This window comes from Oncorhynchus keta, chromosome 10, assembly GCF_023373465.1.
Source record: "Oncorhynchus keta strain PuntledgeMale-10-30-2019 chromosome 10, Oket_V2, whole genome shotgun sequence".
Lineage (NCBI taxonomy): Eukaryota > Metazoa > Chordata > Actinopteri > Salmoniformes > Salmonidae > Oncorhynchus > Oncorhynchus keta.
In genome coordinates this window covers 26506243-26532113 of record NC_068430.1, presented here as the reverse complement: position 1 = coordinate 26532113, position 25871 = coordinate 26506243, and the positions used below count along the sequence as shown (strand labels likewise).

At 41.1% G+C, this 25871-nt stretch overlaps 1 protein-coding gene across 3 annotated transcripts in view; it reads right to left on the bottom strand.

Annotated features, from left to right (window-relative positions):
• fhit (fragile histidine triad diadenosine triphosphatase) overlaps positions 1–24513 on the bottom strand; it is a 305934-nt gene extending 281421 nt beyond the window's left edge. Inside the window, exons 1-4 of one of the 3 annotated variants that reach the window (XM_035777528.2) lie at positions 23970–24506; positions 23699–23735; positions 19432–19533; positions 8149–8235 (exon numbers count right to left, since the gene is read on the bottom strand). The gene's annotated coding sequence lies outside the window, so the exon portion shown is untranslated. Of the gene's footprint in view, positions 1–8148; positions 8236–19431; positions 19534–23698 lie in introns of all 3 variants that reach the window. The other 2 variants (XM_035777529.2, XM_035777527.2) reach the window with 2 other exon arrangements.
• Between the last annotated feature and the right edge of the window lie 1358 nt (positions 24514–25871).

Below are 25871 nucleotides of genomic sequence, written 5' to 3'. Positions count from 1 at the left end.
GGACAAGAAGATTGAAATCTATGATTTGGTGACCCGCTGCCATCAACTATTAATATTTCCTGTACAAAGCACTTTCCAGAACTTTCCACCTGAGAACAGGGATCAATCCCTGCTTCCAACCCTCCCACTGTTTCTAGCATTTGCCGGCATCTCCATCTCACTTCATTACTGTCTGAATAAAGTGTTAAACCACCTAAAAAATGTTTTAAAGATTTTTGCATACTTTAAAATGAATTCCCCAAAATCGCAAAGTAACAAAGTTGTCCAATTTTGAGTGTTTATTTAATGTTCAAAGCATCCTGAATACACCTGACCTGTGGCTTTTTCTTTACAAAATGCCCATCCTGGTCATAGGCCTAAGCCTTAGGGGGCGGCAGCGTAGCCTAGTGGTTAGAGCGTTGGACTAGTAACCGGAAGATTGTGAGTTCAAACCCCCGAGCTGACGTAGAATTGCAGGAAATTAGCTTTAAAGTAGTCCAATTTTACCCCGTCTAGGTGTTGTGCTAGGGGGCAATGAAATTCACGTAGCAAATCCTCACTCAAAGCTTTCAAAAGTTGGCTGCCCTGTGTTTATAGGGAAAATATGAGCAGCAGAGCAAATGTAATCCAGGGGAAAAAAACACACTTCTCTCCTAAAACCCCACACAACCCTCCCCCCAAAACAGTTTGCTTAGCTAACTAGCAAGTCTGTTTGTTTAGTTACCAAGGCAACTATTATAGCTAATTAGTAAACCTGCTAGCTACTTCAGTGGATGTTGAATAAAATTCTACCTGCCAATGAACACATTTCTAGTGGCACATGTGTTAAATTATAGCCACTGTATAAAAGGGATATTCAACTCGTGGCTCTATGCGTTCTCTGGAAAATTTGTTTCACTCCGCTAGCACAATGTGGAACACAGCTCTCATCTGTTCATTATTTTCCATAGAACGCATGTCGCTGATTATCCTTTGCATAGTCCTCTCCTACAAATAACAACAGTGGAACAATAAAACACACCCAGAACAACTCTTTAACTGAGTTACAGTTATCACAATTCTACACATCTAAAACCATCTATGCCACTGAGAAAGAAAAAGTGACTGAATATAAAACTCACATCAAAATTGTGGCGGATAGGATTGTATGGTTTCATACCATCTTCTAATGAGCTGACATGGAACGATGCACAATGCTCTCTTTGTTTAACTGCAAATCATGTGCAGACTACTTCTCACAGTGAGTGATCCCTCCATATGTTGTTTATAGGCCTACATCACCTCCGAATACAGAACACAGTAGCCCAGTGGCCGACAGGGGGGAAGATGGAACGAGATGGATTTTGGCTTGACATTCTGCGAATTTTCTCCTCAATGAAACACTTGATCTCAAAGTTCTGTTCACAAAACTAGAATCTGTTATGAACAGAGTGGACTAGTTTTGCAGACTTTACCCTTTGCCAAAGTAAAAAAAAAAGAGTAGGCGTTCCCTAACAGAAATATGCAAATGTTTGCTAGAATGTGCTAATAGGATCTCCCTAGCTCGTGACTGGCTCTGGCCATCTACTTGCTTGTTCTGCGCACTATGACTAATCTGTTCCCATTTGAAACAACAGGCTGTGGTTTATCTTGGTTTACTTACAAAAGTAGTGTGAATAGCACCTGAGGCTCAGTGGAGTCTGCCTGGCTCAGCTCCTTGAGGGAGATGGTACTGACAATGCCCCGCAGCAGAGGGGTGTCCTCACCGATAACACACAGATGGCGAGAGGACGCACGCCCACTCCTGGCTCTTGCCATTTATCTGGACAGCTCTACAGGTGGGGCTGCGCTTGCATCCTCCACAAAGAGCACCCGCATCAAAGGCAAAGCAGAAAACAATGTGGCCGCTCATGAAAGGGAAGACAGTGATTTCACTTAAGCTGTGGTCAAGAGAGGATACTTCCCTCTGTTTATGAGCCAACACACTAGAGTCCAGCAACAAAAGGAGAAGGGGGGGGCAACTACCTTTATTGACGAGGCACAGCCTTATAAATTAATGTGGGATGCACTTAGCAAGAACATTTTTATGATCATAAAAAGCTAAACAGAATTCTCAAGTGTCTTATGTATTTCCGTTTGTTTCACACAAATGACCACATTATACACTAGTGCAGGGTTCCCCAACTGAATTCACATACATACATACAGTACCAGTCAAAAGTTTGGACACACATACTCATTTTTTACAATTTTCTACATTGTAGAATAAGAGTGAATCAAATCAAATGTATTTATAAAGCCCTTCTTATATCAGCTGATATCTCAAAGTGCTGTGCAGAAACCCAGACTAAAACCCCAAACAGCAAGCAATGCAGGTGTAGAAGCACGGTGGCTAGGAAAATCTCCCTAGAAAAGGCCAGAACCTAGGAAAAAAATAGAGAGGAACCAGGCTATGAGGGGTGGCCAGTCCCCTTCTGGGGGTGCCGGGTAGAGATTATAACAGAACATGGCTGTCACGATCATTTAGAGATGGATTGGAGCAAGGTGTAGCGTGGTAGGCGTACATTTTACTCTTATTTAAATGACACCGAAAAAACAACAAAATACAAAAAGTAGCGTAAAGTTACATGCAGTGCAGAAAGCAACGACACACAAACAAGATCCCACAAACTAAAAGGTGGAAAAAAGGCTGCCTAAGTATGATCCCCAATCAGAGACAACAAGACAGCTGCCTCTGATTGGGAACCATACCCGGCCAACAAAGGAAATAGAAAAACTAGAATGCCCACCCAAATCACACCCCACCGAACCAAATAGAGAAATAAAAAGGCTCTCTAAGGTCAGGGTGTGACAATGGCCAAGATATTCAAATGTTCATAGATGACCAGCAGGGTCAAATACTAATAATCACAGTGGTTGTCGAGGGTGCAACAGGTCAGCACGTCCGGAGTAAATAGTGAAGACATCAAAACTATGAAATAACACATATGGAATCATGTAGTAACCAAAAAAGTGCTAAACAAATCAAAATATATTTGAGATTCTTCAAAGTATCTACCCATTGCCTTGATGACAGCTTTGCACACCCTTGGCATTCTCTCAACCAGCTTCATGAGGTAGACCATTGGAATGCATTTCAATTAACAGGTGTGCCTTGTTAAAAGTTAATTTGTGAAATGTATATTCTTCTTACTGCGTTTGAGCCAATCAGTTGCGTTGTGATAAGGTAGGGGTGGTACACAGAAGATAGCCCTATTTGATAAAAGACCAAGTCCATATTGATAAAAGACCAAGTCCATATTATGGCAAGAACAGCTCAAATAAGCAAAGAGAAATGACAGTCCATCAATACTTTAAGACATGAAGGTCAGTCAATTCGGAAAGATTTCCAGAACTTTGAAAGTTTCTTCAAGTGCAGTTGCAAAAAACATCAAGCGCTATGATGAAACTGGCTCTCATGAGGACCACCACAGGAAAGTAAGACCCAGAGTTACATCTGCTGTAGAGAATAAATTCATGAGAGTTAACTGCGCCTCAGATTGCAGACAAATAAATGCTTCACAGAGTTCAAGTCACACATCTCAACATCAACTGTTCAGAGGAGACTGAGTGAATCAGGTCTTCATAGTCGAATTACTGCAAAGAGACCACTACTAAAGGACACCAATAATAAGAAGAGACTTGCTTGGGCTAGAAACACAAGTCATGGACATTAGACTGGTGGAAATCTGTTCTTTGGTCTGATGAGTCCAAATTTGAGATTTGTGGCGCAGAGTAGGTGAACGGATGATCTCTGCATGTGTGGTTCCCACCATAAAGCATGGAGGAGGAGGTGTGATGGTGCATTGCTGGTGACACTGTTGGTGATTTATTTAGAATTCAAGGCACACTTAACCAGCATGGCTACCACAGCATTCTGCAGTGATACGCCATCCCATCTGTTTGCGCTTAGTGGGACTATCAATTGTTTTTCAAAAGGAAAATGACCCAAAACACACATCCAGGCTATGTAGGGGCTAATTGACCAAGAAGGAGAGTGACGGGGTGCTGCATCAGATGACTGGCCTCCACAATCACCCAACCTCAACCCAATTGAGATGGTTCGGGTTGAGTTTGACCGCAGAGTGAAGGAAAAGCTGCCAACAAGTGCTCAGCATAAGTGGGAAAAGCATTCCTCATGAAGCTGGTTGAGAGAATGCCAGGAGTGTGCAAAGCTGTCATCAAGGCAAAAGACGGCTACTTTAAAGAATCTAAAATATATTTGGATTTGTTTAATACTTTTTTTGGATACTACATGATTCCATGTGTTATTTAATAGTTTTGATGTCTTCACTACTAATTATACAGGTATGTTGTGAATAATGTGGAACCAAGCAAGATTTCAAAGTGACACATCTGCAAAAATATGCATGCACGTAAGGCATATGAAATGTCATGTTGAAGTTTGCCTCAGATCAAATGCCTTAAAAAATACAATGCAGAAACGGTGTGAGCTTTTTCTATGTAATGATATTCAGACTCCATTCAGCTCTCCAGAAGGCCCCATATGAAGCTGAGGTAGAAACGCACCAGGGAAGCTACTGACAGTCATCTAATTTCCTTGAACAGGAAGAGCCATCCATTCTAATGTCATCACACTCTGAAAACTCTTCCCCTCGTGTGATAATCAGGGTTTTCCAAATGCAAGGCACTCTTAAAACCAGCCACCATCCTTTCACAGCAGACACAATTATCTCTAAAACCAATCTGTCTATGTACAATGCTTTTACCAGACCCCTTCTTCTCACAGTAATAGTGCTTAGGGGAACTGACTGAAAATAATTTATATTTCCCAGATCTGGCAAACAATGGTTGGTTATTGTGTTTATAAAGTATCACTTGGCTTTCATGTTGCATGTCAGACATTCCTCTTCCTGGAGTCACTCCAGATGACTTGTGTGTATGTGTGAAGGCTGTGTCAAGGCCATATTATCCTGTAATGTCCCGTCCCCTCCTCTCTGTCTGTTGGATTATTGACATAGAGTTAATCAAATAAAGGCCACAGATTGGACATTCTCAATACAAATAATTGTATTTTGGGCAGAGAACAGGGACATTACTGTAACTGCACTCACAGTGTGAAAGCAGAGAACTCTGATGGTGTCCTCGGTTACAGTACATGACAGAAGGAGTCTACTTGTAGGCTTGTTTTTGAACAGATGGGTGTTCTCTGAAAGTAAAGGCTGCGTCCCTGAACTTCACGTGTAAAAGCCTACTAGTTACACATGGTTTAGTTTCAAACTAAATTGCTGAGTACATACAGTATTATCCGTTCACTCATCTGCAAATACTGAAACCGCTTTGGTAAAATCCTCTACCTAAACTAAATCCCCCAGCTCTAATTTCATGTGCTGGAAGAGTGTTAAAAATGTTGTTTTCACTAGGCGATGGACAGTTCTATAGAAAATCAGAATTTCTGCTGGAGTTGGAGAAAGCTTTTAGTCGTGATTTAAGTGCTGCAGCCGTTAATGCATAAACCACCTATTTGACATCAGAACCAAGTTTAATCTCCTTTTACTTAAAAAGTGGTGATTTTAATAACTACACTTTAAGACATACTCCTGTTTTACATAATGACTTGGATATGCTTCCAATGTATTATAAGGGAGGTTTAATGGAGAAAAGAAATAGATAAAAGTGAAGCCTTCAGAGATCCATTTGAAATAAGTGTGGAATTACCTGCCATAAAGCTGCCAAGCATTCTAATCTTAAGAGTCCAAACTAACTTTGAAATAATAACATCTGAGTGAAGCAAAACGAGCCATTGACTGTCCCCAAGGATGTTCTTCATCTCTTTCCTGAATGTATCATGACACAGAATAATGTCTATAGATAATCTATTACCACTCCAAAAAGCTATAGTGATAAATGACACAACAGAAAGTGATTTTGAATCTGATCATATTCTCAAATGCCTGTTACGGCCATTGTACTACAGTACCTCTAAACACACTTTCTGCCACATCAAAAACACCCAACATGGTGCATTCATGGAATGCTGCCATTTCTCAGTGGTGTTGAATGTCTAGTGCGCTCATTACAGATTGTACTTGGGGCCTGAGTAGATCTATAGATGAGCCTTGGAATCCTGTTTCCATGCAGCATTACGTTAGAACAATTCATCCTTACCTAAATTACAAAAAATAACTAATTGAATTTAGATTTTGGGACATCTACTACTATTGATGACATGACATGCTCTTAAACATATACTTGAAGTACAATCCAGGAATAAATAAATGTCAGGTTGTGTCAACATGACCTGTTGGAGCGATCAAACAGAACTGTGGTGCACTGAGGCTGCCGTCTAAGAGGTTATTCAAGTGGGTAAAAGTCCCCCTCGATTCCCAGATGTGGGTGTTGCATTAGTCCGGCCCATCACCCAGGCATGAGCAATTACCCAGACATAGCAGAGGGAAAATGATTATCCCAATCATCTCAATAATAAAGGTCGGAGCAGTCCATTCCAGTCAACACACACAGGGAAACACAGATGCAAAACACACACACAACCAATAATCAGTTAACATTCTGACGCTAACAGAGGTATAATAACAAATCCTTAGCCTTAGTCTCTGATATGTATTGCGTGGGTAAATAATAGCTCTGGACAATGTCATCTTTCTCAATGCAAGTTTACGTCAATAGACAGAGCGCAGCGCTCCAAATGGGGATGTACTATAGACTAATCAAAATTAGTCAGGCAGCATTGGTGGTCCCTGGGTAAAGAAAATGTCAGTATGAGGTATGACACCTTAGGATTATTTGAGCTCCTAAATGGGAGAAAGGCGAGAGAATTCTACAGACATTCCAACACATACAGTATAGGCAAACATATCTTAATCAAAATCTCTATGTTAACCCAAGCTGCACATTCTGCTAATAATAATAATAATATTAAACTGCAGCCTATATGAATCAAGCAGTGATGGTTTTCAATCTGGGCAAGCATAATTCATGGCTATAAAAACCCTAAATATTACAGTGATAGTTAAATGTTTCCCAGAAAGGCACTCCTGCATGAAAATTATTATGCCAATTATGATTTCAAAATGCACTAAATGAGTGATAATTACCCCAGTTAGGGCCCTTGCAGTAAACATTTCGAGAGCCCTCCAAATGTACCACAGCAATCAGTAATTAGTAAAACAGGCTATTATTGCCCATTTTAATCAGTTCTGCTGTGCAGAACACAACCTACAAGACCTAATATTGTGCACATAACTCTGACTACATTAATGACAATGGTCGATTTGCTTAAAGTTTCTCATGGACTAAGTAGTACATTTTAATCTGTAGTTTAGTCCTGAGGGTAACAGCCTTACAGCCAGATGTGTTCATTTGCAGGCCTAGGCAAATAAAACATTGAGGGAGGTTAAGATACACTGCTGCAAGGGGCAGATGTCCAAATCAAACATCTGTTAACTGGGCCTACCCCAGCGCCACGGCTAGGCTTGGATCCACCAGAGCTAGTTTAAGAAATGGCTCCCTCTGGACAGGCAGGGGATTGAAGACCAGCTGTGCAGTAGTTAGCACAGGCCACAGAGAGTGGCATATAGCACCACCAATACATGCCATTCAGATGGTGATTTAACATGCTATAGCACCCACCCTATGACACTATTCATTAATAACTTCCCATTCCCTGTTATCCCCAACATCAGATATGCATCAACATTTCTCCCCTTTTTCCTGTGAGGGGAGAGAGAGCATGTTCTATTAGAGCCTGCTATTAAGATACAGGGCTTTGCAAAGCAGCTCTGTCACCAGCAAGCACATCAGCAAATACAAGTAATTCAAAGCAAACTGAAACTGTTTAAGTTAAAAACATGTGATTCAATAAAGAAAAATAAAGCATTATTCTCCCTCCTGTGTAAGTGCTGTGTAACTCTACGTAGGAGGCAGCTGAGGCAGAGAGGATGACCAGAGACACATTGAGCAGAGCAAACAACCTCTTGGCTGAACTTATCTAGCCCAGTGTTCTCTACATACAGTGAGCAACATGAAAACAAGACAACAGTAGCAACAAAAATGTTGCTGTTGGCTTTATCTGTAATCAACATGCTTACATCCCTTGAAAAAAAGGCAGGGGAGGAAAATCAATGATCCAGGCCAACTTTATTGTCAAAGAGAAGCAATAAATACACTTACCTTCAACCTCGCTTGCTTCTCACGGTCCCCGGGTCTGGTAATTAGAGAAGGGAGGGATGGAAGGAGGGATAGAAGGACAGATGGAGGCTGGAACACAAGGAGGAGAAGATTACAAGATGATGAGTTTCATTGAAGACAGCCTAGGTCTAATGATACTCCTCAGTCACTCAAAACAGTAACTCAAAGATGCCTGTAAGTAAACCCATTGGCCATGGAATGGGATACAGTATCTATATTCAGATCTGCAGTATGTGAGAAAAAAAACAGAGGTTGTTGGTCTGTATGGAGGTCAGTTATAATAATGCTTATTTTCAATAAGGTATATAGGACTTGGGTTCATGAATGTATGCTTTACTGTCAATGTATCGTAAGGTGTCTGACATTGATTGCAATACCTCTAAATAAAGTTTCAATGTTCAATGTTTCAAAGTAAATTGAAACGTTGCCATTATGACCATTTTAAACAAAAAACTGTAACGTATAGCTATTTTTTGACATCTCATGTCACAATGTTCAAGTGGTATGCCGAATGAATGCCATAAACAATTAACATTGGATTTGGTTCAGCAGTGGGGCAGATTAAATATTTAGTCTCAGCTACCTTAAGTGTTTCTATAATTCAAATTGTAGTGTCGAGGTTCTATGACAGATCAAAGCATAAGGGCATTGGATAAAAAGCTAAGCATGTTGGAAAGGACATGTGTAGGAATGCAAAGATAAACAAACAGTGATATTTCAAGGTTAACATGGTAATGACTAGGCATGGGGTAGTTAGACGTAATAAGAGACCAGAACAATAGCTAATATCTACCTGGAACACTGATGAGAGGGGATGGAAAGAAACACAGATTATAAAGAACTGAGTAAAAGACATGTAATTGATGCACAAAATAAATTGTAAACTAGTTAGATGGTGTACCCTTTCCCTGGAAGCCTGGACCCTATTTCTCTTTCTGTCTCTCAACTCGGCGTACATTTTTAATGAAAGAGACGGCTCAAGCTTTAACTTTGTTTTTCCTTGTAAAAGATTCATTCTATTGGGGAAGTGTTGATTGAACAGAAGCCCAAATACACTCAGTCTCTCCTCTACTTAAGAGCGCACCGTTGAGCTGAAGCGAACATCAATTTATCACGACATCTCTGGAGCTGCCCGGCGGGCAGGGAGAGATGGGAGCTGGCAATACAGCTGACGGACTGGCAAAGGCCTGCTATTACCCAAGCACAGGCCCCTGACTCCCTTAGGATTTTTCCCCTGCTTTGCCTTCGCAGGCAGAATGTCCCAGAGGTGACAATGAGGCGCAGGGCAACTGATAGTGACGGTAATTAAAAGGGTTGATTAAAAGTGACGGAAGGAGGACATCCAGGGAGAAAACAAGGTTCAGGAGAGGGAGGGAGAGCGGTAGAACAGGAATCATGTTAGATCACTTCTCGAGTTAACAGGAGAGACAGATAAATACCTTTTTCCGCAAGTAACTTTAATTGGGGCAAAATCTCTAGAGGGCTGCCATCCCAGAAAACCTAACAAACTGTAATTCTGCAGGAATGATGGTTGTTCATTCGATTCAATGCCCACGAGGTAGAGCTGGAAGTAACAATCTAAATCTGAATATTTGAAGGTGAAGTTTGACTATTGCATTTGACTTTCACAAACAGTCACTACCAACAGTCTAATAACTCAATTCAAGTTCAAATGTATAGATGAAAATGCAAAAGCAACAAAGAGCACAACTGGATCCAGGAACAATTAGGCTATTCGGTAAAGAGATTTCAAAGTCCTGGTGTTCGCTGCTCAGATAACTTGTTTATTACCACTGGCCAAGACTTCCCAAAGAGACATCAGAACCAGATGATAGCTTTACAGCCAAACCTGCAGGGGAAACTAAACGAACTCCTGGAGGTTCTCAACTTAAACCCCTGGCCTCACACATGCACACTGACCTGAGGTAGCCTCACTCTACAAAATCCAGCAAATTCCACTTTTATACATTAGCCGTCTAGTACCACTCGTCTAATTTGGGCATGCCCAGAGGGGGTAACAACTCAAAGACCTGAACTTCAATTGAAATAGCATCCGAAAACTGAAGCCAAAAACAAACACATCACTTTTAATGAGGGAGACACTCTGGACAGATCTTAGAGTTAAGTTAATTTGACATTGTGTTCTTTACATCCAAATACAAACTGACATTCATTAAATTCATACAGAGCAGCTAATGTGATAAGTCAAAATTAAAATATTTTGTTGATTCTACTGCTTGTAGTAAATACATTAGATAAAAGGAACTGCCCGTTTCTGTACCCTTGTATAATTCTACAATGACAGTAAGTGCTTTGTGAGATTCCTCTTGGCACACAAAGCATTATGATGCATTTCCATATTTATCTCTCTGTACATATGCCCTAGCATACACAATGGTAGCGCGACAGAAAGACAACAGCATTTAACCATTTGTACATGACAAGGTTTTGACAGATGGAAGGAGAAGTAACAGCAGGATAACTTTTTGATTTGAACCAACAGAACTCAACCCAAGGCAGCATGAGTCACGTTGGATAGTGGGTCACGTTGACACAACTTCCAGTCACATGAATGATGGGATGATGGTTGTTTCCTAAACATCTCAGTTGATTGAAACCTTGTTCCTCTACAAGCTGTGAATGGGAATCCACACATTCCCACCCAAGAATCAGAGCACAAGACTGAGGACAGACAGTCCAATGTGTTATGTGTCCTTTACTTCAAATCTACTGTAGAAAAGCTGTAGATTCAGAAAGTAGCCTCCCAGAATCAAATCCTTCATGATCTACTTGCATTATAATCCAATTAATAATGTTCTCGCTTTTTTCCTTGTGACCAAATATAAATAATGTGCACATGTGTACATGCTAGACAGGCTCCATTATATTTATAGCTTCTGGTTAGGTGTTCCTGACGTGATATAAAGACGTGGCATTTACTGGGGCTAATATTTTTTCTATCATTGCTCACAGCACCATGCATATCCACCAGCTGCTGGAGATAATGCACAAATATGATAACAGATCAATTCCCCGCCATTAATTCCCAAGGGACGGACAGCCTGAGCTAGGAAGATGCAATGGACTGAGACACCAACACACGTAACATAATTGAGGTAGGAGAGGCAGAGTGAGAACAATGCGAAGAGCATTAAAAAGCCTAATAGTTTCAAAATTGGCCATCATAAATGTCATTATTTCTTTCCTAATGAATGACAATTGGTATTCTGCTCTCGCTGTCTGTGAACCAACACTGACATTTGAGCTATAGGGCTAGGAAGCCTACTTGGAAACCTGGGATAGTGGGCTACATATTGAAAATGCAGAGTATTGTCAATTTAAGTCACTTCCTGTCAAAGCGGGTGAGAAGCATCCAGCTGCAGATGGTGTGTTTTGAGGGCATCTAGTCTACTAATGTAAAAGCTCACGCCCTCTAACATGCTGGGCCAGAGGTATAATATGTCACTAGCTCTGGTCCAGGGCATACCCACTGAATTAGCAATTTAAAAAGGACCTCTATGCTACTAGCTAGCTAGCTCTGGTCCAGGGCATAGCCAAAGATAGTTATAACAAAGATAGACCACAGCCTGTCATTTCCCATGGGAATGTTGTGGAAATTCTTACACAGGGACACTCAGTCAATCTTAATAGGAATCATTGTTCATTGTCAGTGCGCTGGAGAGGTTCCAACCAACTCAAGGCACCATAGTACCCATGTCAAATCAAATCAAATTGTAATAGTCACATGCACCAAATACAACAAGTGTAGACCTTAGTGAAATGCTTACTTACAAGCCCCTAACCAACAATGCAGTTTGTTGGGGGTACCGGTACAGAGTCAATGTGCGGGGGCACCAGGTTAGTTGAGGTAATATGTACATGTGGGTAGAGTTATTAAACTGACTATGCATAGATGATAACAACAGATAGCAGCAGTGTAAAAAAGGGGGGTGCAATGTAAAGTATGGGTAGCCATTTGATTAGGTGTTCAGGAGTCGTATGGCTTGGGGGTAGAAGCTGTTTAGAAGCCTCTTGGACCTAGACTTGGTGCTCCGGTACCGCTTGCCGTGAGTCTATGACTAGGGTGGATGGAGTCTGACAATTTTTAGGGCCTTCCTCTGACACTGCCTGGTATAGAGGTCCTGGATGGCAGTGAGCTTGGCCCCAGTGATGTACTGGGCTGTTCGCACTACCCTCTGTAGTGCCTTGCGGTCGGAGGCCGAGAAGTTGCCATACCAGGAAGTGATGCAACCAGTCAGGATGCTCTCGATGATGCAGAGTTTTTTCCTCTGGTTGCACATTTAATATGCTGATAGAAATTTGGTAAAACGGATTAAAGTTTCCCTGCATTAAAGTCCCCGACTACTAGGAGCGCTGCCTCTGGTTGAGCGTTTTCTTGTTTGCTTATGGCAGAATACAGCTCATTCAAAGTTTTTTTAGTGCCAGCCTCTGACCGTGGTGGTATGTAAACAGCTACGAAAAATGCAGATGAAAACTCTCTAGATAGATAATGCGGTCTACAGCTTATCATGAGATGCTCTACCCCAGGCAAGCAATAGCTCGAGACTAACTTAGATATCGTGCACCAGCTGTTATTTAGAAAAATATATAGCCCGCCACCCCTTATCTTACCAGACACCACTGTTCTATCCTGCCGGTACAGCGTATAACCAGCCAGCTGTATGTTGATAGTGTCATCTTTCAGCCACGACTCCGTGAGGCATAAGATATTACAGTTGTGAATGCCCCGTTGGTAGATTAAAATAGATAACCTATGTGCAAGATTATTCTCCAAAGATTGCACGTTTGCTAGCAGAATGGAAGGCAGTGGGTGTTTATTCGATCGCTTACGAATTCTCAGAAGGCAGCTTGCCCTTTGGCCCCTTTTTCTCTGCCTCCTCTTCACACAAATCATGGGGATCTGGGCCTGTTCCCGAGAAAGCAGTATATTGTTCGTGTCGGGCTCGTCAGACTCCATAAAGGAAAAAAAGGATTCTGCCAGTCCGTGGTGAGTAATCGCAGTGCTGATGTTCAGAAGTTATTTTCGGTCATATTGATCAGGAGCTATGCTTGGGCTGTCCCAGCAGATGTCTTACACAGTTAAAGTCGGAAGTTAACATACACTTAGGTTGTAGTCATTAAAACTTGTTTTTCAACCACTCCACAAATTTCTTGTTAACAAACTATAGTTTTGGCAAGTCGGTTAGGACATCTACTTTGTGCATGACACTAGTCATTTTTCCAACAATTGTTTACAGACAGATTATTTCACTGTATCACAATTCCAGTGGGTCAGAAGGATACACACACTAAGTTGACTGTGCTTTAAACAGCTTGGAAAATTCCAGAAAATTATGTCATGGCTTTAGAAGCTTCTGATAGGCTAATTGACATACCTGTGGATGCATTTCAAGGCCTACCTTCAAACTCAGTGCCTCTTTGCTTGACATCATGGGAAAATAAAAAATATCAGCAAAGACCTCAGAAAAACAATTGTAGAACTCCACAAGTCTGGTTCATCCGTGGGAGCAATTTCCAAACGCATGAAGGTACCACGTTCATATGTACAAACAATAATACGCAAGTATGAACACCATGGGACCACACAGCCGTCATACTGCTCAGGAAGGAGACACATTGTCTCCTAGAGATGAACGTTCTTTGTTGCGAGGACCTTGTGAAGATGCCGGAGGAAACAGGTACAGAAGTATCTAAATCCACAGTAAAACAAGTCCTATATCGACATAACCTGAAAGACCGCTCAGCAAGGAAGAAGCCACTGCTCCAAAACCGCCATTAAAAAAACTGCCTATGGTTTGACACTGCACATAGGGACAAAGATCGTACTTTTTGGAGAAATGTCCTCTGGTCTGATGAAACAAAAATAGAACTGTTTGGCCATAATGACCATCGTTATGTTTGAAGGAAAAAGAGGGAGTGTTGCAAGCCGAAGAACACCATCCCAACCATGAAGCACGGGGGTGGCAGCATCATGTTGTGGGGGTGCTTTGCTGCAGGAGGGACTGGTGCACTTCATAAAAGAGATGGAATCATGAGGCAGGAAAATTATGTGGATACATTGAAGCAACATCTCAAGACATCAGTTAGTAAGTTAAAGCTTGGTCACAAAAGGGTCTTCCAAATGGACAATGACCCCAAGCAGACTTCCAAAGTTGTGGCAAAATGGCTTAAGGACAACAAAGTCAAGGTATTGGAGTGGCCATTACAAAGCACTGACCTCAATCCCATAGAACATTTGTGGGCAGAACTGAAAACGTGTCTGCGAGCAGGGAGGCCTACAAACCCGACTCAGTTACACCAGCTCTGTCAGGAGCAATGGGCCAAAATTCACCCAACTTATTGTGGGAAGCTTGTGGAAGACTACCCAAAACGGTTGACCCAAGTTAAACAATTTAAAGGCAATGCTACCAAATACTATTTGAGTGTATGTAAACTTCTGACCCACTGGAACTGTGAGGAAAGAAATATGTTTAAATAAATCATTCTCTATACTACTATTCTGACAATTCAGATTATTAAAATAAAGTGGTGATCTTAACTGACCTAAAACAGGAAATGTTATCGAACTAAATGTCAGGAATTGTGAAAAACTGAGTTTAAATGTATTTGGCTAAGGTGTATGTAAACTTCCGACTAGCTGTAGCTGTAGTCCGCACTAGCGCTGGTCCAGGTCGTAGCTAGCTATGCTACCACACCTACTTGGACACATCTACTTACTCATTCAAGGGTTTTTCTTTAGTTGACCAAGAAGGAGAGTGATGAGGTGCTGCATCAGTTTCAAAATTGGCCATCATAAATGTCATTATTTCTTTCCTAATGAATGACAATTGGTATTCTGCTTGTGGCCTCCACAAGCACCAAACTTCAACCCAAAATGGTTTGGGATGAGTTGGACCGCAGAGTGAAGGAAAAGCATTGAACAAGTGCTCAGCATATGTGGGAACTCCTTCAAGACTGTTGGAAAAGCATTTCAGGTGAAACTGGTTGAGAGATTGCAAAGGGATTGCAAAGCTGTCATCAAGGCAAAGGGTGGCTACTTTGAAGAATATCAAATATATAATATATTTTGATTTGTTTAACATTTGTTTGGTTACTACATGATTCCATATGTGTTATTTCATAGTTTTGATGTCTTCACTATTGTTCTACAATGTAGAAAATAGTACAAATAAAGAAAACCCTTAAATGAGTAGGTGTGTCCAAACTTTTGACTGGTACTGTAGCTCTGGTCCACACTTTGTCTGGTCCATGGCATAGCTAGTAACTCTGGTGCAGGGCATTGCTAGCAGCTAGTAATCTCTGGTTCACACTAGCACTGGTCTAGCTCTGGTCCAGAGAATTGTATTTTTGGGAATTGTATTTTTCTTCATTAAACAGTCTAAAATCATATTACACAATTATACAAACAGTATCATACTCACTCATTAATCTTATACAACAATTAGATGTAAACCTCATATCCGAGGCTATTATATAAACAGCGTTATGGTAATTTGGCCACAGTCTCCCATGAGCTTCCCCAAGTTGTGCCAAACGGACCAGTTCGTAGCTGGATTCTTCACCGATCTTTTATACTTTCTCCGGAACATGAAATTTGTTCGTACCTCAAGTTCTGTGAGGTGGAACGATTTCCTTTGTCCTCTATGAAAGTTTACTCTCTCTCTACTATGTGGCCATGTGGCAGGGTCTTCTCAGGAATTTACGGCCTCTGACCACAGTAGCCTAGCTGAAGGAGGCAAGGGGGAGGCAGGGAAAGGGGGGGTGGGGTTGCTATACCCAAAGAAGCCATCGTCATGACATCCCGATATGCCTGGAGTTTTCCCAGCAAATCAATACAATCAACAAGACACCGCTACAAAACACTCAACATGTTTTGGAATTTAGAAAATGCTCCATTATGAAAAGTATACTGTGTCCAATTCTGATCTTCTCTCATTGATCAAGACAGTATAGTGTTATAGTGTTATTCAAAGTGACGCTTGATTTCTGAGTCATGATGTGCAGCACTTTGGGATGGACACTCACCTGTCTTGATCAATGAGAGAAGATCTGAAATAGACAATATGGCGGCATACATATTATATTGTTGGATTATCTCATGAAGCAAAAATGTATTTAATTTCATAACGTCCAACGTTCCTCCTGCAACTAGCGATGGGAGTTGAGAAGATACCAGTGACTTCCAAGTTGAGAATTAAGGAAGTATCACCATGTAAAGGTTAGTTGAAAAACATGCTGCCAATGCATTACACTAGCTAAGATGTAATAGTATGAAAGCATTCACATATCATGTTACAATTCTGTACATCACACATATAGGCCTACACAATAGTTGCCTACATTATTAGAAAAAGGGGATCCAAAAGGTTTTTTGGCTGTCCGCATAGGAACACTCTTTTTGGTTCCAGGTAGAACCCTCTGTGGAAAGGTCTACATGGAACCCCAAAAGGTTCTTCAAAGAGTTATCCTATGCAGACAGCCAAAAAACCTTTTGAATCCCTTTTTTCTAATAATGTAGGCAACTATTGTGTAGGCACCTTTTTTCAAAGTAGCCGTAGGACATATGGCAGGGGTATAGACAACCCTGTTCTTGGAGTGCCACGGGTACTCCTACTCCTATAATCCTGCAGTAGCCACGCAGAACGTAATGTTTCTGCATTTCTGACTGCTTTCATTTCAAAATTATTCAAAACATGTAACTACTGGAATATACAGTAATGCATAGCCTAGAGCAGGGGTATTCAAATCTTACCCAACAAGGTCCCGACTACTGCTGGTTTTCTGTTCTACCTGATAATTAATTGCACCCGCCTGGTGCCCCAGGTTTAAATCAGTCCCTAATTAGAGGTGAATAATGATTTGGTAAACATGGTACAGAATTTCATTTTAGGGGCCTACAATGCCTAAACGTTTGAAATTATGTAGGCTACAGGTCTACAGCACAGAGTGTAAGCGAGAGACCAAATAAAAAACAATGCAGGCAGACATTAACACTTGTAAGCACATCTGTGTCAATTTCTTAGAGTGTTTCTGTGAATAGTAATGAGACACATAAGAGATCCCTAGGGGTAGTGTGTAGGAACACAGAAGAGACGCCAATTCCCATCACTGGTGGCTTTGGGTGGCTAAGCTCTTTGTCAAAGGATTGAAGCAGCACATTCCAGAGAGGATAAAGGAGATTGAAAGGTGAAATTAGAAGGTGAAATTGAACACATATCTCATTTTTGGAAGGGTGATCCTTTTACTTAGTGGTAAGGCAAAGAATATATCTAAAAGTGGCTGACACACATCTCCAGAATTCAGTTCAGTTGTAGGCCTACCTGGTTTAAAGGATTGACCAACAATCATTCATATCCCCAGGCAAGACGACGAACAAAAAAAAAACAAGGAGCCCCATCATTGCTCAGACAGATCATTGCTCAACTCTCCTTTTGCTCATCCTTTTCCCACTCACTTCCCTCACTTATTTTTCCCCAACCTCTAAATGTTTTCTTTTCCCCCGGCTTCCCCAAATCAGATATGACCAATTATCTTCCAGTATCAGATTGCTGTTGTGCCCAATCAGATCAAGTAACATTTTTGCTAGCATTGAATGGGATTAAGAGTGAAAGAGACTGAAGAGATGCCAACTGGTTAATGTGATTGGGAATGAAGGCCTTTGTCTCCAATCGGATTAACAGCAGAAATACAGAGTGGGGATGAATGTCATCCCCTGGGCTCCATGCATTGGACCGCCGCTCTTTTGTTGCTCTGCCATTGACATTGACGTACACTAAGCCCCATGTTGAGACATGACCAGAAACAACACCAACAGGATAGGCAGGGTTGAAGGGCATCACAATAAGCATATGGGATGATACATTTAAAGGCTTCTACCATGCAACAGGACATATATTGACTTACAATAATCAAAAAGGTCATGAATGACTTGATTTATGCTCATTACATTTTTGCTGTCATTAACCAGGTTTCCATCCAACGTTTTTAAGAGATGAATGTACACATTGCATTAAAAAAAATGTCACGACAGGCCTGAAGGAAACTGCAAATTTGTTAGCAAACTTTCCAAATGTCTACAAAACAAATACGCTAGATGAGGTGGGATCTTTGTGTCTATAAATATTAATTATGCAAGAAATGGCGATGGAAATTCCTTTATGCACAAATATTGGTATAATAATCATCATATCGAAGTGAAATTGGAGTCACGTGATATGTTGTGTGGTCCTTCCACTACGACTCATTGGGAAATAATGCAGTTTATTGGGCTACAGATAAGGTACAATGAACTTTACAAGGTGGTGAAAGTGCACGTGGTGATTGATGCTCCTCGCCAATAAATATCAAGATTCTTGTTATGGAGACATGATGATCGATGCTTGGCTGCCTTTACACAAATAATCTCGCTCTTTTGTCCATAATAATCTCATCACGTAGGCTATTTTACGCACACTGTATGTCAAGCTGTTGGCTAAAGCACACATGCCAAGACCAGAGGGGGCACATGAGCAATATTACACGTTTTTTTGTTGACAAAACCATCAGTAGAGTTGGAAATGCCATGGAAACCCATTTAACTTTTTTTTATTTTATTCTGTACATGGGAATTTAACCTCAAAAGGTATTTTATGGGTCTCCCGAGTGGCACAGCGGTCTAAGGCACTGCATCGCAGTGCTAGAGTCGTCACTACAGATCCAGGTTTGATCCCGGGCTGTGTCACAAACGGGAGACCCATGAGGTGATGCACAATTGGCCCAGTGTAGTCGGGGTCATGTTGGCGGGGTCATGTTTCGGAGGATGCATGGCTCTCGACCTTCCCCTCTCCCGAGTCCGTACGGGAGTTGCAGCGATGGGACAAGACTGTAACTACCAATTGGATATCACAAAATTGGGGTAAAAAAAAGGGGTAAAAAGTATATATATGTTTAATATACACTGTCATCACACACAGCCTTTTATTCACAACAGGTCAATTTGATGGAAACCCATCTCTGGCAAAATGCAGATTTTGTTTTTATGCAGATTTTTTTATGTTCTCATGAAAATCTGTCACTAATTGGATGGAAACCTAGCTACAGTAGTGAGTACATCCCCTATAGCATGTCACCATCTTAATTCATGTATTTATAGACACAACCAAATGTATTTCCATTTTACATAACAGCTGTCCTTTCCCTCTGCACTACAAACTGTCCAAGAGTTTAGTCAGATACTGTGTGCTTGTCTTGTTTAATCATATTTACCCGTCTATAAGTGTAACTGGACTCCAGAGCAGATCACAACTTTTAGACTTGATGCAGTGTGAACTCCTCTCGGATCTTCTACAGTATCGCACTTTTCTTTACCTGTAGGGGCAAAGACCAGTACGGACATCAGGCTCCATGTAAATGGAAGAGAAATGCAAAGAGAGTTGATATTCTGCTGAGGGTCGGGGCACCTTCCACCGCACTACGGTAGTGACCTTTATGACCTCTCCTTGAAAATCATTCGTCAGGTCTTCTCTCTGCAGCCCTCACACACACAACCTGACCTCAGAGTGAACACATGCGCGCACACACACACACAGAATTACAACTGAGGAGCCATTGGTTCTGTCAGCATCACCACTCTCTCTATTCCTCCTGCTCTTTTCGGAAAGTATCAAGGACTCAAGGAACAGTCAGAGATGACTGGATGAACTCGGTGTGTTTTTGTAGGTCACTTGACTTTCAATGTGGGATAACACTGACCTGAATACAGTACGGGGTTGCTTTATAAGACAATGTGAACATGTAATTTTGTTATGACTTTAGGAAGTGAGAGTCGTGCTTGTATTCATATCCCACTTCCAGAACTATATTGTGTAAAACTGCTATATAACACTAAATGAATGTCAATGAGGACAGGAATACATCCTGGAGCATGGCTGTTCTAGACAGTACTTTTCCTAAATGCTATTTTAAGTCATTTTCAAATCCTAATTAGAACTTGCTAAATAGATATAGACCTGTGCATTCTCAACATGATACAAGAGCCTGTGTGTGTGTTAGATGGGCACAATTAATGATGCACACAACACACTGAACAACACGATACACGGTGGACATGCTGGGGAAATACAGGATAGAGAATTTAACACAGGTCTATGGCTGTTTAATTCAACATTTAGCAAAGAGAATCCAATCAACTAAGTATTGCTGCGGTATGAATAAACAGTGTATCATTGATGCCGGTTCTCTTGAATCTCTTGCATCCCTGTCCACAAATCTCCAAATGAAGTTTGGAACCAGGGAAAGCTGCGGACAAGTATCACTGATATTCATCCACACTGGTTTTATTGGATGTTAACGTGCTATTGTGAAGACAAACTAGAGGGATGTATGGAGAGCTAGGAACATCAAAAGGATGCTTAAAGAAAAGCTCAACTCAAAAACTATATATTTTTTTCATTAGTCCACTGTTGATACAGTCCCAAAACTTTTTGCAGGTCAGCAGTCAAGTTCAGGATATTGGACTTTCAAGAAGCAAAGTGTCACCAACATTTAGCATCATAACGACTTTTCCATTAAGTAGAAAGTATTGAAGATATACAGTAGAAGGCTGCATGCAGTAGCATGTATAATTCTTGAGCTGTCTTGTGATTAAGGTGGGCGGAAGTGTGTGTATGATTCATGGAGAATAATTCGAACCGAGCACATCCAAATCTGGGAGAGCACCTGGCACATACTGCCATGGACATTTTTTTTGCATCGGTTTCGGGTTAGGGTTCAAATAACTTGCAGCTCCAAGTAGGTGTACTGTTAAGTTCAGCAAGGGTTCATAGGAGTAGGTGTACTTCTTAGTTCAGCAGGGGTTCATAGGAGTAGGTGTCCCGTGAGTGTTAGACAAGAAGATTTCTCGGTTTACTTAATTATTTATTTTTGCAGAGGAGACAGATGGTACACATTACAAGGAGGAGCCATGTGACATCCCTAAACAGCACCACTGAGAACCAGATCATTAAAATGTATTTAATCAAATTCGGCATATTAAAAAACCATCTGGTCACTTCTGGACTCCCACTGTTCCCACAACCTCCACCTCTGGATGGTCTGAGAAGACTAACAGAGGGTCAGAGGGTGTGAAGTGTCTGAAATGTCTAGTAACATAAGTCAACACATGCAGACGTCCACACATTCAGATGTAGTCAATGTAGTTGAAACTTAGTTAAGGTTAAAGCATAGTTCAAGCAATTGCATATAGTGCATTCGGAAATAACTCATTTTGTTACATTACAGCCTTACTCTAAAATGGATTCAATTAGAACACAGCCAATACAACGCAGGAGTGGCTTTGGGACAAGTCTCTGAATGTCCTTGAGTGGCCCAGTCAGAGCCTGGACATGAACCCTGTCTAACATTTCTGGAGAGACCTGAAAATAACTGTGCAACAACTCTCCTCATCCAACCTGACAGAGCTTGAGAGGATCTACAGAGAAGAATGAGAGAAACTCCCAAAATACAGGTGTGCCAAGCTTGTAGCGTCATACCCAAGAAGACTCAAGGCTGTAATCGCTGTCAAAGGTGTTTCTACAAAGTCCTGAGTAAAAGATCTAAATACTTATGTAAATGTGATATTTCAGTTTTTATTTGTTAATAAATTAGCAAAAAAATCTAAAAACCTGTTTTAGCTTTGTCATTATGGGGAATTGTGTGCAGATTGATGAGGGGGAAAACTATTAATCTATTTAATCCACTTTAGAATAAGACTACAATGTAACAAAATGTGAAACAATTCAAGGGGTCTGATTACTTTCCAAATGCACAGTAGATTTGTAGTGTACCATGTAAATAGGTATAAATTGGCTACAAAGAGTTTACATTAAAGCTGTTATAGCACTGTTAGATGCTGTTATATATTCTCTTATAGCTGTTCCTGAGTTGTATAAGACCATTTGTAAACAAACTCATAAGCCCAGTGTTTGACTAATTGCATCTAACAGTAATTCTAGAGTGAGAGCAGGATTCAACACACTTAATCGAGCTTTATTGCTAATCTAATGTTTGCACTAAATATACATTTGTAAAGACAAACTGAAAACAGGTTTCAGTTGTAATAACTAGGCCTACTTGTACTGTGTTAGAACTGTACATGTATGGTTTATATCCAAGCTGTATCACAACCGCCCGTGATTGGGAGTCCCATAGGGCGGCGCACAACTGGCCCAGCGTCGTCCGGGTTTGGCCGGTGTAGGCAGTCATTGTACATAAGAATTTGTTCTTAAGTGACTTTCATAGTTAAATAAAGGTTCAATTAAAAAATACTTTGTAAGGACAGGATACAGTATGTTATATAGGGATAGGCCATGCCTATGTGGCTACGTTCATGTGGCTTTTATAAAGACTAAGCTTTATTTACGAATGACACCGCCTCACAACACAACGTCTACATCAGTCTGTCACACCCAGTAAAATACAATACAATCATTACTGTCCAAGCATGTAGACTTCAGCATTCTCTCCGACTCTTCCCATACACTGAATGGTGGGACTGTGCCACTGTTACTTTGTTTTCACAATCGTTTAAAAAAAGTGTACATCCCCGGGGTTTGACGCTGAACGAGAGTGAGAAGCCAAATGGGCCTTTTTGAGGAGTTTAGACTGAAAGTGAAGAAGACGAGAGGGATTTGGCGTTTTTCTGGTTATTCATCATGGGAAAGGTATAGGCTAATATGGCCAGAACAGACCTTCAAACATCCTTATTGGAACACATTATATAACCATACATGCTGATAGACTAAAAGCACACAAAGTCCTGGTGGATCTTCATGATTAAAAGGCCCGTATTGCAGCTGTCAGTCACCAGCATACTTGAAGGGGACACTGGCCTCATTGTAGAAATTAAACAAAAAAGTCAGCAATGACAATAGTAACAGCATCAGAGACTATTATTAGGTTTTTTAAAAATCCATGAAGTTGAGTTAAATACAAAAAATGGCAATGTCAAATAGACCTATAATTGTCCATTAATTTCCGTTGTATAATCCCCGTCTGCAATTTCAAGATTGGATCTTTACATAACACTACATGCCCATGAAACGTAACTCTGAAAAACTGTTTGGCACATTATTTCGTGCTAAAAATGTGTCTATAGTGAACAGTTCTGTAAAGAAACAATGTTAAAGAGACCCCCGCGTAGCGTGGACAAGGCAACACTCCATCATATTAGGTTTAACTAGTTAGAAACGCATCCGTGTATTGAACGCACGTGGTTTGCTTTCTCTCACAGCGAAATATTACGTATGCCTATTCTCCGCAATTAGGTTGTCAGATCTTTGAACTGACCGGTGACTGTAGCCTAATGCACATTCATTGACATGTTTCCTATCAAATAAACATTATAAATGTCGAGACAACAAAAATAGTTTAGCAAATCATCTTCATTCGCTTTCAATTCTTAAATCAATTCAATCAATACAGCTAAAAACGTATAACAATATAGCTGCATTATTTCGTCCTCGTTGCATGAAATGAAAATGACAGGAGCACTCACCTTCCGTGTCTGAGACAGTCTTGATAAACCGAATGATCTATGGGTAGTGCAGTTCTGGTAATGCACAATGGTTCTGGAAGTGCTTCTCTAGCATGTGAATGTGACTACAAGTTCCACAATGAGTGTAGCCACATGCGCTTATATGTACCTTCTGAATCTCTAAAACGTCATACATTGGGCGCGTTTGAGCGGATCCCTTTTGTCAAGTCGGTGACCAACCTTTCAAAATGGGTTGCATTATGGATTAAAAAAATGTCCGATTTGCGTTTACTTGTCGACTACATGAACTTTCCAAAATGAATGTGATCAAAGTTCATGAAGTTTTGACTGCATGTTCTGCAGTTGCTCTTCACCAACTTCATCCTACAGCCATCGCCTGCAATGTGTGAAGCTCTATTGTCAACCAACCACAAGTATGAGTAGCTGCAGCCCAATATGGCGACCGGACTGTGTCGAAAGGAGTGGGTGTATGGAAAGCGATTCAGATAATTGGGCAGATTTGTTGGCACTCAAGACCGTTTTGCTTGGCTGATTGGGCTGCACGACGAGTCGATAGTTAGCCGGCGACCAGTGTTGAGTGTTGTGCCTGCCGACTTGATGTGCTTCCTAATGGGTATCATGGTTGTGTCGCCGGCGGTAGATATTGTGGCGATTTTTTTCTCTCACATGATTTTATTTAAAGTAGGATAGCAGCCTACACAATAAATAACAAATATTTATAACCGTGTAGGTGTCACATTGATACATATATCCTGGACTAACTGGTGCCCCAGCGCATTGACTCTGTTCCGGTCCGCCCGCTATATAGCCTCCCTACTGTTATTTTACTGCTGCTCTTTAATTACTTGTTTAAAAATATATATATATGATCTATTTTTTACTTAACACTTATTTTTCATAAAACGGCATTGTTGGTTAAGGGCTTGTAAGTAAGCATTTCACTGTAAGGTGAAATACCTGTTGTATTCGGGCATGTGACAAATACAATTTGATTTGATTTATATACAGTCTACTACTCAATGGGGAGGGCATGAACGCAACAACACCGGGACACAGTGCCCTTTGCTCTGCATTGACAAGCACTACTGTCCAGCAACCGGAGTGGGAAGTAGCTAGTAGCCAATATCAGGGTGACAGTAGCAGTAAGCACACGCATACAACGCATGAAGCAACAGTACACCCATCATCAATACTTTTAATACAAAATAAACAGTCATCAGTTTTACAACTGAACATTTAAAATGATTTGTGTAAAACTAACAGTGAAATACGACTCAGACTCATCCTCTATCTTAAAAACATCAGTCCAAACTCTCGCAGTACAGTAGCTCAATGTAATAGTTGTATGGTAACAGAAGACAAAAACACAGCTCAATCAAAAACATCTAACCTAATAGCAGAGCGCTTTTGACACAACTCCTTTCCACACACCCGCTACTTTCCTTTCAACACACCCACTTCTTTGCACACACCCACTACTTTCCTTTCAACACACCCACTTCTTTGCACACCCCCACTTCTTTCCTTTCAACACACCCACTTCTTTGCACACACCCACTATGTTCCTTTCAACACACCCACTTCATTGCACACCCCCACTTCTTTCCTTTCAACACAGCCACTTCTTTGCACACACCCACTATGTTCCTTTCAACACACCCACTTTTTTGCACACACCCACTATGTTCCTTTCAACACACCCACTTTTTGCACACACCCACTACTTTCCTTTCAACACACCCACTTTTTTGCACACCCCCACTACTTTCCTTTCAACACAGCCACTTCTTTGCACACCCCCACTTCTTTCCTTTCAACACACCCACTTCTTTGCACACACCCACTGCGTTCCTTTCAACACACCCACTTATTTACACACACCAACTACTTTCCTTTCAACACACCCACTTATTTGCACACACCCACTACTTTCATTTCAACACACCCACTTCTTTGCACACACCTACTACTTTCCTTTCAACACACCCACTTCTTTGCACACACCCACTACTTTCCTTTCAACACACCCTCTTATTTGCACACACCCACTACTTTCCTTTCAACACACCCACTCACCCATACTCCGGTCGGCATACTGGGATGCTGCTACCCCCTTCTCACCAACCATTAGGGTGTTTTTGTTTCACCCATGCGAATGTGACCATAGATATGA